Genomic DNA, 12,466 nt, shown 5'->3' on the forward strand with positions numbered 1-12,466 from the left:
AAAAGCAATAGCATCAAATAATTTTTAACACGTCTTCATTTTAAAAATTCACTTGATGCTGCACATTTACTCAGAAATCATTTTTTCTCCCTCCAAAGAAAATAATAATAATAAAAGTTAATATCTACTGTCCCTTTTTCCATATTCTGTTACCCTCGATAAGTCATTAACCAGATCTCCAAATTGAAAGAACAACTCCTTATACAATTTACCTCACAGAAAATTTTGATTACATTTTGCCAAATGGATACATAATCATCCAGTAAAGAGTGTTAATTTATAAGGTGGGTGGGTTTTTTGTTTTTGTTTTTGTTTGTGTTTTTTTTTTGAGACGGAGTCTCGCTCTGTCGCCCAGGCTGGAGTGCAGTGGCCAGATCTCAGCTCACTGCAAGCTCCGCCTCCCGGGTTTACGCCATTCTCCTGCCTCAGCCTCCCGAGTAGCTGGGACTACAGGCGCCCGCCACCACGCCCGGCTAGTTTTTTGTATTTTTTAGTAGAGACGGGGTTTCACTGTGTTAGCCAGGATGGTCTCGATCTCCTGACCTCGTGATCCGCCCGTCTCGGCCTCCCAAAGTGTTGGGATTACAGGCTTGAGCCACCGCGCCCGGCCGGTGGGTGGTATTTTTTAAGTAGTTACAATTTTGCTAAAATTTTAAAAACCCTCAAAGATTGTTAAACTGTATCATCAGGACCATCAACTATTAATTGTGGTGATTGGACAAAAACTGTCTATTCTATACTTAAAACATAGTACAAAGGAGATACAGTTGTTTTAAAAACTTAAATGTTCATCTATGTTATTTTGCTATATCAATAATAATTAGATTTTAAAATGGAAGAAAAATACAATTACATTTTAAAATTGGGAGAGAATGGTTAATTTTACTTCTCTGTTTAGCTAGGACACTGAATGCATAGATTCATTTTTACTTATATTAATTATCATTTTGATAAAAGACAGCAACGGTATTGTTATTCTTGTCAAAATGAAGAAAAGAACAGGGAAGCAAACATGAAAATGACTGAGTGAAAATGACTGAGTCTCTGGGAATATTCATATCCCTCATTTGGCTCTTTAGCATGATTCTAAAGAGGAAAACATTAAGACTTTTTCCCAGGAAAGGTTTCTCTCTCTGTTTCTCTCTCTGTCTCTCTCTCTCTCTCCCCCTCTCCCCCCTCCCCACCCCCCCCCCCACCCCCGCCAATAAAAAGCAACACCACCACAGATTCTGGGAAGCTGGAGTATGAATTTTAATTTGTTGAACTTGCACCTGAGGCTGTGCTATATAGTCTCAGAATAGTGGAAGATTTGGATTCCCCCCGCAAAATTCGAGTTAATATTTAAAATACAATGTTTTGGTGCCATCTGGTGTATAAATTGCAGGTTTGCAGCTTCACTTAAGCTAGTAAAATGCTTTTGAGGAAGGACAGAAGAAAAAGTCAGAGGAATGAAGGAAGAAATTATTAATCTTCACATGTCACAAATAATGAGGAGCTGGTCACAAGATATGCCGGGAATTAGTAGTAATGAGATGAAGGAGAGGCAGAAGTCAAGATGGAGGGATGAGGGGATGGGAGCAAGTGGCGTTGAAGCCAAGCTAGCAAGAGCTCAAACAAGGACAGAGCAGCAGCATGGGCCTCATATATCAGGAGGGCTACACATTGTTGTCTGCGTCGGGGTCACAAGCCTAAAGCACCTGAGCCAACTGAAGTCTACCTGGGCAGCTTGGACTTCTTCTGGGATCCGTGGAAAGGATCAAATCTTAGGAACTAAAAGTCATTTCCAACAAATGACTCTAGATAGCAGCAACTGATCAGAGTCTGTGAAGACTCAGTTTTCCAAGTGGAAAATAATTGAGGCAGAAATTGAAAAATTGGGGGTAGAATATTGGCAGGAACTGAGTTGAAGGGTCAAAGCTAAAACTCCATTGCCAAAAATCTTTGGGGACTCAGAAGTACCTCAACTCAACATTCATGTACTTTCCTATCATCAGCCCAACCCTAAAAGTAATAAACAAACAAATAAACAAACTGTTCCTAGTTTTCCTTTTTCAAAGATGGCAAACTATCCAGTTTCCAAGCCAGAAAAATAAAGTCTCTTCATGGCATTGCCATTTCTCATGCCGCATATCTAGTCAATTCCAAAGTCTTGTTGATTTCTCCCCTTAAATAACTTTTGAATCTGCCCATCTCCCATCACTGACACCACCCGGTTCAAGCAACTACTATGTCACCTGGTTGACCACTTCCTGATTTCTCCACCACCTTCCACTTCTCCGACTTCTAACCTACTCTCCATAGCATGGTCAGGGCTGTAGTTTTAAAATGCAATCTGATCATGGTGCCACTCTTACTTAAAATGTTTCTGTCACAACCTCCCTCCCTCAGGATAAATGCCCGATTCTGACGTGTACTGCAAGTCTCTGCATGATTAGGCCCCTATTTTTCTAGTCTGTACCCTGCCTTACCCCTGTGCACTCAGCTCTAATTACTGTGGCTTTCTTCGCAGCCCTTTCTTCCTACTGCAGGATCTTTGCATATGCTACTCCTGCAGCATCATGTCTTCCTGATGCATCTGGTTAACTCCTATTCATCTTTCAGAACTCAGTTCTAGATCCCTGGTTCTCCCTTGCCTTTTTAAGTCAAAGGCCCTGATCTTGAATTCTAATAGCTCCAAATTTCTCTCATTTGGGCAAAAATCACACTTGCAATTTTATTCTTAGAAATCATTTGAATATTTATCTCTCCCACCAGAATGTAATTCTTATGAAGACAGAGACTACATATATTTTGGTTCATTATTATATATCCTGGGACTAACACAGTTCCTGAATTAATAAATACCTGATAAGAAGGAAGAGAGATAGGAAGAAAACAAGGAAAGAAGGAAATTTCAGGAAATTATAAAAATTGTCACAGTAGTAAAAGCTAAGTTTTTCTAAAACTCAATATATAATTAAAAGTTTTCTTAAAAAGACCATCCTGAACCTTCTTTATGATCCAATATATATTGTAAATGCCCTTCTATAATCCTAACAGCTAAAGGCTCATGTAATGTAGTCGTTAGGCATGGCGCTGCTCAGACCAGACAGCCAGAGGTCCAATCACAGCTCCTGTGCTTACCAGCTGGAGATCTCAGACAACTACCTTCTCCTCTCTAATGCTCAATTTCCTTACGCATAAAAGAGGAATAATAGTTCCTGTCTTACAGAGTTGAGAGAAAAAAATGAGATAGCTCAAATGAAGTATTCAGCAAATTCTCAAGTAATACTAACTTTTATCATCCTCCATAAGTGAACCCTGTTGTAACACCCTATCACTCATGGCCGTCAAATCCAGACACATTTCCTTTGCCTCTGCTTTCCCATTCCTTCCCACTTCCTGCCATCTGGGCTTATCATGGCGAAAACACTCCTCACCCTCCAAGACCTCATTCAAATGCTGCCTTCTCTAGAAAGGCTTCCATGCCCCTTTTTAAAAACTCATATATATATTTAGTTAGTGTATCCTATATTGCCCCATTCATACTTGATGAACTTATGCATAACACTTATAATAGGTACATATAACAAGCACCAAATGGTCTAACTCTTGCTTTTAAATTTTTTATTTTAAAAAATCATTTAATTATCTGTAGTACAAGATACCTAATTTTGGAACTAGATTCATTTCTTTTTGTGCAATTTTCTCAATCCTGTTACTTCCAGCTATCGTAATAGTCATGACAATTATTTAGCATTCACCGTATGATCACAAGGCGCTATTTTAAACTCCACCCTAGGGGACTATGTGGGAAAGTCAAAGGATGGCAAGCAATAGAGTCTGTGTGCTGTGAAGAAAAAAGAAATTAAAATAGGGATGGAGGAGGAAGTAGCTTGCTGGAGGACAACACATTGCTTGCATCACTGGAAGAGTCCCAGTGCTGGCTTTTGAAGGACACGCAAAAAAAAAAAAAAAAAAAAAAAAAAAAAGACAAGGGCATAGTGAATCTTCATCACCCGCCAGGCTCGGTGATCACAATGCCATCTTACAACAGTACCAAAGAAGTGAGAACTTTTCTTTCCCTCCTTTCCCACTAGAAGAAGATTCAGATGAGATAGAGAAGAATTTCTCATTTTAAATAAAATTTGGAATTTTTGTTGTTACATGAGAGCAGACTGTTTTCAGGATTGAGGCAGGGTTTACAACCTTGAATATCTGAAAGTCTTTTAAATATCCAATATGTAGCAGAAAATTCACCAGTCAGCTTGTATTTCCAATTAGCAGCAGGGAAAGTACTTTCCTACTGAATAAATTTTAAAAGGACAGTGGAAGATAAAAATAAAGATGCTTTCTGATTATATCTCATGATATAATCTGCTTGTTCAACGTATTATTTACTTTAATTCTCATAATACTATAAGATAATCTTAGTACGACTAAGTACCGTTCCCATTTTAAAGATAAGAAACTAATGCATTGAGGGTTTAGGTAAGTTTGGATTCATAATACAAACTCAGTATTTGAGCTCACATTATGCTTAGCCACTCCACCATAGGTGCCTCAATATATTATAATCTTATGCAAGCACATTAAACATTTTAAGTTTATTCTTTATATTTACAGTTTCTCTTCTTCTCTTAAATGAGAGTCTACATCAGAGCTCATTTTACTGATTCCCTGAAATTTTTGGCAGCTCCCTGAAAACTGCCTGGGATCCCTCCTCCCTAGAGCACCATGAAGCCAGCTTCCCCCTCTCCAGGCCATGGAAGGGCTGCCAGAAGGCTATGGGTAAAGATTTCTATTTCTCTGGATCCCACAAAATTATCTTTCTTTCTAAACCTTGGAAAATCCCTTTTCAGTTTGGGGAACAGTGTCTCTTTCTGTAATTCCTTACCTTTAAGTAGACTGGGACCAGATCTTCTTTGTATTAAAAAGTTGGATTTCCAGATTTACTTTAAAAAAAAACAACAACAACAAAAAAGGAAGCTTTGGGTTCCCTGGGCTCCTATCTCACAGAACTAAAGCTGGGGCAGGGTAATACCCACCTTTTTTACCCAGGCCACTGCCCTCCACCTCACCCCACAGACCCCTCCAGCTCACACTCCTGTTATTTTATCTGCCAGACTCCTCTAAACGTTTGGATTTCTGAAACTTGGCTTTGGATTTTGGAAACCAAAGTCAGGAAGGTTTGTTGTGTCTCCTCTGGAAAATGTCATAATTTTCCCCAGAAAGGATGAAGCAAAATAAGCTATCTGCTGTTCTGGATGACAAAGGGAAAGAAAAATAGGGCAAGATGGGGAAGGGGGCTGGGCACAGTGGCTCATGCCTATAATCCCAACACTTTGGGAGGCCAAGATGGGCGGATCACTTGAGACCAGGAGTTCGAGACCAGCCTGAGCAACAGAAGGAAACCCCATCTCTACCATAAAAAGTGAAAGAAAAAACAAAAATCACTAAGTGTGGTGGTATGCATCTGTGGTCCCAGCTACTTCAGAGGCTGAGGTGCGAGGATCATTTGGGCCCAAGAGGTCAAGGCTGCAGCGAGCTGTGATTGTGCCACTGAACTTCAGCCTGGGTAACAGAATGAGGTCCTGTCACAAAAAAGCTGGGAGGAGGAGGAGTGGAGAAAGAAAACCCTCAAAATTTGATCCACCTGCTAACTTTCTCCAGTGAAGAAAATTCACTTCCCTTCATGTACACTTGAATTTGTAATCTGAAATGTACACCTGCTACCACTGAAACTTAATAGCTATGTTCAACATTCTGCATTGCACACAGTAGCCTACCATAAATATTTTGGTTTGGGCTTTTTTGCTTGTTTGTTTTTTGTTTTGAGAGAGTTGATATTACTCCCAATATCGCAGGGGGTGTACAACCCCTGTGATATTGTTTTGTTACTTTTAACATCACAGGGGGTGTACACCCTGTGATATTATTTGTAATATCCTGAGGAGATATTATTTCAAAGTGGATGTGCACATGGTGTACCAATGTATTCATAATATTTTAGGTAGTTATTACTTCTAATATCACAGTGGATGTACACCCTGTGATGTTTTTCAAAATATTTTAGGGAGATTTTACCTCTAATATCACAGTGGGTTTACTCCATGTGTGTACACCCTGTGGTATTATTTGTAATATCCAAGGGAGCTATTACTCCTAATATCACACAGTGGGTGTACACCTTGTGATATTATTTATAATAATCTAGGAAGATATTACCCCTAATATCACAGTGGGTGTACACACTGTGATATTATTCATAATATCCTAGGGGGGATGTAACTCCTAATGTCACAGTGGATGTACATCCTGTGATATTTTTGGTAATATCCTAGGAGGATGTTACTCCTAATGTTACAGCGGATGTACACCTGTTATATTATTTGTAATATCCTAGGGGGATGTTACTCCTAATGTCACAAGGGGTGTACAGTCTTTGATATTATTCGTAATATCCTAGACATATGTTACCTCTAAAGTCACAGAGGGTGTACACCCTGTGGTATTACTCATAATATCCTAGCGGAATGTTACTCCTAATGTCACAAGGAGTGTACACCCTGTTATATTATTCAGAGTATCCTATTGGGATGTTACTCCTAATGTCACAGGGGGTGTACTCCCTGCGATATTATTCATAATATCCTACCGGGATGTAACTCTTAATGTCACAGGGAGTGTACACCGTGTGATATTATCTGTAATATCCTCTAAAGATGTTACTCCTCATGTAATAGGGGGTGTACACATGGTGATATCATGCGTAATACCTTAGGGGGATGTTACTCCGAATGTCACAGAGGGTGTATGCCCTGAGATATTATTCGTAATATTTCCGGGGATGTTACTTCTAATGTCACAGGGGGTGTACACACTTGATATTATTCACAGTATCCTAGGGGAATGTTACTCGTAATGTCATGGGGCTGTACCCCCTGTGGTATTATTTGTAATATTCTTGGGGGACTACTAATGTCACAGGGAGTGTCCACCCTGTGATATTATTCCTAATATCCTAGGGGGATGTTACTCTTGATGTCACATGGGGTGTACACCATGTGTGTACACCCCCTGTGGTATTATTTGTAATATCCTAGTGGGATTTTACCCTTAATGTCACAGAACGTGTGCACCATAAGTGTACACCTTCTGTAATTTTATTTGTAATATCCTAAGGGGATGTTACTCCTAATGTCACAGGGGTGTACATCATGTGTGTCCACACCCTGTGATATTATTCATAATATCCTAGGAGGATGTTACTCCTAATGTAACTTGGGGTGTACACACATTGGGGTGTATAAAATTGTGTGCGTACCCCCTGTGATATAATTTGCAATAACCTGTGGGGGGTTTACTTTTAATGTCACAGGGGTTTTATACCATGTGTGTACAACCCTTGTGATGTTACTTGTAATACGCTAGGGGGATATTATTCCTAATATTTTGGTAGATGTTACTCCCATGAAACAGGGGGTAATATCTTTCCTAATATCTTAGGGCAATGTTACTCCTAATGTCACAGGGCTTGTATACCATGTGTGTACAACCCCTGTGATATTATTCATAATATCCTAGAGGGATGTTAATCTTAATGTAACTTGGGATGTACAACATGTATGTACACCACCTGTGATATTATTCCTAATATCCTAAAGATATTTTACTCCTAATGTCACAGGGGTTGTACACGATGTGTATATTCATAATGTGCTAGGAAGACATTTCTCCTAATGCCACAGGGGGTGTACACCATGTGTGTACACCACCTGCCATATTATTCGTAACATCCCAGTGAGATGTTACTCCTAATATCACAGTGGGTGTACACACTATGTGTACACCCTGAAATATTATTTGTAGTATCTTAGGCAGATGTTACTCCTAATATAATAGTGGGTTGTCAACCCTGGATTATTATTCATAATATTCTAGAGAGACATTACTCTTAATATTACAGTGGGTTTACACCTTGAAATATTATTTGTTATCTTGCAGAGATATTACTACTGATATAATGGTGAATGTACACCCTGGGATATTATTTGTAATATCTTAGGGAGATATTACTTCTAATATCACAGTCATTGTAAATTCTGAGATATTATTCATAATATCCTGGGGAGATATTACTCCTAATACCTCAGTGGGTGTACACCCTGGGATATTGTTCATGATATCCTGGGGAGATATTTGCTCTTATATCACAGTAAGTGTACACCATATGGGTAAACCCTGGGGTATCATTCGTAATATCCTGAGGAGATATTAGTCTCCCAATATCACAGTAACTGTGCACCATGTGTGTACACCCTGGGATATCGTTCGTAATATCTGGGGTAGATATTATTCTTCTAATATTGCATTGGGTGTATACCGTGTGCATACACCCTGGATATTGTTTGAAATATCCTGGGGAGATACTACTTTCCTAATACCACGGTGGGTGTACAACATTTGTTTACAACCTGGGATATTATTCATAATGACCTGCAGAGATATTACTCTCCTAATATCACAAAGGGTGTGCACCATATATGTATAGGTGTACACCCTGGGATATTATTTGTCATATTTTGGGGAGATAGTACTCTCCTAATATCACAGTGTGTTTACACCTTGTTTGTATATCCTGAGATATTATGTGTAATATCCTGGGAAGATATTTCTCTTCTAATATCACAGTAGGTGTTCACCATGTTTGTAAACCCTGGAATATTATTAGTAATATCTTGGGGAGTTATTACTCTCCTAATATCATAGTGGGTTTACACTGTGTGTGTACACTCTGGGATGTTATTCGTAATATTATGGAGAGATATTACTCTCCTAATATAACAGTGAATGTACACCATGTGTGTACAACCTGGGATGTTCAAAATATCGTGGGGAGGTTATAGTTTCCTAATATCGCAGTGCATGTATATCATGTGTGCACACCTTGGAATATTATTGGTAATGTTCTGGGAAGATATTACCCTCCTAATATCACAGTGTGTGACATTACACCCCATATTGCAGAGGGTGTACACTCTTTCTTTGATATTTTTCCTAATATCTGGAGGGGAAAAATGATATTACTCCTAATATCCCTGGGGTTGTATACCCCCCTTGTAATATTGTTCCTAATATCTAAGGGGAGAGAGAATAATACTCAAGATATCACAGGGGGTGTACATTCCCCAGTGATATTGTTCCTAATACCCAAAGGGGAGAGGATGACATTACTCCCAATATCGCAGGTGGTCTACACCCCTTCTGTGACATTGTTCCTAATATCCAGGTGGGGAGTGGATGATATTACTCCCTATATCGCAGGGGATATACACTCCCCTTGTGATATTGTTTCAAATACCCAGGGGGTAAGAGGATGATATTACTCCCAATACCACTGTTGATGTACAGTCTTTCTGTGATGTTGTCCCTAATATCTACAAGAGGAGAGGATAATATTACTTCAGTATTGCAGTGGGTATCCAGCTTCCTTATGATGTTGTTCCTAATTTACAGGGGAAAAAATGATGATATTACTGTCAATATCCCAGAAGGTGTACACTCCCACTGTGATATAATTCCTAATATTTAGGGGGAAAGAGAAAAATACTACTCCCAAGATCCCAGGGGTATACAACCCTGTGGTACGGTATCTAATATCCAGGTGGAGAGAGGATAATATTATTCAAAATATAACAGGGCGTGAAGACCCCTCCTGTGATATTGTTCCTAATATTCAGGTGGAAAAATGATATTACTCCAAATATCACAGGGGGTAGACACCCCCATTGTGATATTATTTCTAATATTCAGAGGGGAGAAAATATAACATTACTCCCAATATATCAGGGAGTGTACATACCCCCTTTGATATTGTTCCTAATATCCTGGAGGAAAGAAAATGATGTTACTCCCAAATTCGCATGGGTTGTACATCACCCCTGTGATAGTGTTCCTAATATCCAGGTGGGGAGAGGATGATATTACACCCAATTTCACAGGGGGTGTACACCCACACAGTGATATTGTTCCTAATCTCCATGGGGGGAGAGGATGATATCACTCTTAATATCACAGGGGCTGTGCACCTCTCCTGTGGTATTGTTTCTAACACCCTGGGTGGGAGAGGATGTCATTACTCCCAATATCGCAGAGAGTGTACACCCACCCTTTGGTACAGTTCCTAATATCCAGTGGGGGAGAGGGTATTACTCCCAATATCACAGTGGGTGTATACACTCCCCCTGCCCCGTCATGTTTTTTCTAATATCCAGGGGGGAAAAGGATGATATTACTCTCAATATCGCAGGGGTTGTGCACCCTCCGTGACACTTTTTCTAATATCCAAGTGGGGAGAGGATGACACTACTCTGTATATCACAGGGAGTGTACATTCACCCTGTGATATTGTTCCTAATTTCCAGGGAGTGAGAGGGTGACATTACCCCCAATATCCCAGTGAATGTACACTTTTCTGTGATATTGTTCCTAATATCCAGGGAGGCAGAGTATGATATTACTCCCAATACTGCAGGGGTTGTACACCTCCCCTATGATACTGTTCCTAATATCTTTCAGGGGAGAGGATGATACTACATTCAATATCGCAGGTGGTGTACACCACACCCCCGTGATATTGTTCCTATTATCTATGGGAAGGGTGGATAATATTATTACCAATATCGCAGGTTATGTACACCACCTGTGTGATGTTTTTCCTAATATTCAGGAAAAGAGGATGATATTACTCTCAATATTTCAGAGAGTGTACACTCCTCCTCGATATTGTTCCAACTATCCCAGGGTGTAGAGAATGATATTACGCCCAATATTGCAGGGGATGTACACCCCCCTGTTACATTGCTTTTTAATATTCAAAGGTGAGAGGACGATATTACTCCCCATATCACAGGGGTTTACACCGCCCCTATAATATGGTTTCTAATGTCCAGGGCAGAAGAGGATGTTATTACTCCCAATATTGCAGAGGATGTACACGACCCTGTAATATTGCTTTTAATATTTAGAAGAAGAAAATATTCTTTCTAATATTTAGAAGAAGATATGACTCCCAAAATTTCAGGGAGTGTACACCCCTTCAATGATATTATTCTTAATTTCCACTGAAGGAGAGGGTGACATTACTCCCATTATCGTAGGGAGTGTACACCCTTCTGTAATATTTTTCTTAATATTTAAAGTTTGAGAGGATGATATTACTCCCAGTATCCCAGGGGCTGTACAATCTCTGTGATATTGTTTCTAATATCCAGGTGGGGAGAAAATTATATTACTCAAAATATCACTGGGGATGTACACCTCTTCCGTAATATTTTTTCCTAATACCCAGGTTGAAAGAAAATAATATTACTCCCAACATAGCACTGGGTAGACACATTTTCTGTGATATTGTTCCTAATATCCAGGGGAGGAAAAGATGATACTACTTCCAATAAATCAGGGGGTGTACACCCCCCTTTGATATTGTTCCTAATATCTTGGGGGAAAGAAAATGATATTATTCCTAATATCGCATAGGGTGTACACCTTCCCTGTGATAATGTTCATAATATCCAAGTGGGAGAAGATAATATTACACCTAATTTCATGGGAAGCGTACACCCTCACGGTAATATTGTTCCTAATCTCCAGGGGGGAGAGGATGATATTACTCCGAATATCGCAGAATGTTTACATCAACCCTGTGATATTTTTCCTAATATTCACGGGGGAAGATAATATTACTCCTAATATCGCATAGGCTGTGCAGCCACCCCGTGATATTGTTTCTAGTATCCAGGGATAAAGAGAATAATATCACACCCATATCATCAGGGATGTACAACTCCCGGTGATATTGTCCTAATATCAAGGTGGTTGCAGAATGACATAACTCCCAATATGGCAGGGTGTGTATACCCCTGCAGTGATATAGTTCCTAACATCCAGGGAGTCAGGAAATGATATTGCTCCCAATATCACAGCAGGTGTACAACTCCTTGTGACTTTTTCCGAATATCAAAGGAGGGAGAGGATGATAATACTCCCAATATCTCAGGAGTGTACACCCATCCTGTCATACTGTTCCTAATATTCACGGGGAGAGAGAATATTACTCCCAATACCGCACAGGGTGTACACCTCCCTGTGATATTGTTCTTAATATCTAAGTGGAGAGAAGATGATATCACTCCCAATATAGCAGGGGGTGTACACTCCACCTGAGATATTGTTCCTAAATATGCAGAGAGGGGAAGGATTTTGTTTCATTCGATATCGCAGGAGGTGGACACCCCCCGTGTGATGTTGTTCCTGATATCCAGGGGGGTCAGGATGACATTACTCCCAATATCGTAGGGACTGTACCCCCCACCTGTGATAGTATTCCTAATATCCAAGGGGGGAGGGGATGATATTACTCCCAATATCGCAGAGGGTATACACCCTCCCCCCATGTTATTGTTTCTAAAATTCAGGCGCAAAG

The sequence above is a fragment of the Rhinopithecus roxellana genome, chromosome 1 (genome assembly GCF_007565055.1).
Source record: "Rhinopithecus roxellana isolate Shanxi Qingling chromosome 1, ASM756505v1, whole genome shotgun sequence".
Taxonomy (NCBI): Eukaryota; Metazoa; Chordata; class Mammalia; order Primates; family Cercopithecidae; genus Rhinopithecus; species Rhinopithecus roxellana.